Source organism: Salmo salar, unplaced genomic scaffold, assembly GCF_965601325.2.
Source record: "Salmo salar unplaced genomic scaffold, fSalSal1 ptg000379l, whole genome shotgun sequence".
NCBI lineage: Eukaryota > Metazoa > Chordata > Actinopteri > Salmoniformes > Salmonidae > Salmo > Salmo salar.
The window spans coordinates 244,694-246,743 of NW_027675367.1; positions in this window are offsets into that span (position 1 = coordinate 244,694).

Consider the following 2,050-nt stretch of genomic DNA (forward strand, 5'->3'; position numbering starts at 1 on the left):
ACACACACACACACACCGACAACACACACACACCGACAACACACACACACACACACACACCGACAACACACACACACACCGACAACACACACACACACAACACCGACAACACACACACACCGACAACACACACACACACAACACCGACATCACACACACACACACCGACAACACACACACACACACCGACAACACACACACACACACACACTGACAACACACACACACACCGACAACACACACACACCGACAACACACACACACACACACTGACAACACACACACACACAACACACACACACACCAACAACACACACACACACACACACAAAGACAACACACACACACACAACACACACACACACCGACAACACACACACACACACACCGACAACACACACACACACATCGACAACACACACACACACAACACACACACACACACCGACAACACACACACACACACCGACAACACACACACACACACATCGACAACACACACACACACAACACACACACACACACCGACAACACACACACACACACCGACAACACACACACACACACATCGACAACACACACACACACACACACACACACACACACCGACAACACACACACACACACCGACAACACACACACACACACATCGACAACACACACACACACAACACACACACACACACACACCGACAACTCACACACACACACCGACAACACACACACACACACACAAACCAACAACACACACACACACACACCGACAACACACAAACACACACACACCGACAACACACACACACACCGACAACACACACACACACACACACCGACAACTTACACACACACACACCGACAACACATAAACACACACACACCGACAACACACACACACACACACTGACAACACACACACATACACACCGACAACACACACACACACACCGACAACACACACACACACACACACACACACACACCGACACACACACACACCGACAACACACACACACACACACCGACAACACACACACACACCGACAACACACACACACAACACCGACAACACACACACACACACCGACAACACACACACACACACACACACACCGACAACACACACACACACACACACTGACAACACATACACACACACACACCGACAACACACACACACCGACACACACACACACACACACACACACACACACACACCGACAACACACACACACACCGACAACACACACACACACAACACCGACATCACACACACACACACCGACAACACACACACACACACACACCGACAACACACACACACACACACACTGACAACACACACACACACCGACAACACACACACACCGACAACACACACACACACACACACACCGACAACACAAACACACACACACACACACCGACAACACACACACACACACACACCGACAACACACACACACACACACACTGACAACACACACACACCGACAACACACACACACACACACCGACAACACACACACACACACACCGACAACACACACACACCGACAACACACACACACACACACACACCGACAACACACACACACACCGACAACACACACACACACAACACCGACAACACACACACACCGACAACACACACACACACAACACCGACATCACACACACACACACCGACAACACACACACACACACCGACAACACACACACACACACACACTGACAACACACACACACACCGACAACACACACACACCGACAACACACACACACACACACACACCGACAACACACACACACACACACCGACAACACACACACACACAACACACACACAAACACCGACAACACACACACACACACACCGACAACACACACACACACACCGACAACACACACACACACACACACCGACAACACACACACACACACACCGACAACACACACACACACACACCGACAACACACACACACACACCGACAACACACACACACACACACACACACACACACACCGACAACACACACACACACACCGACA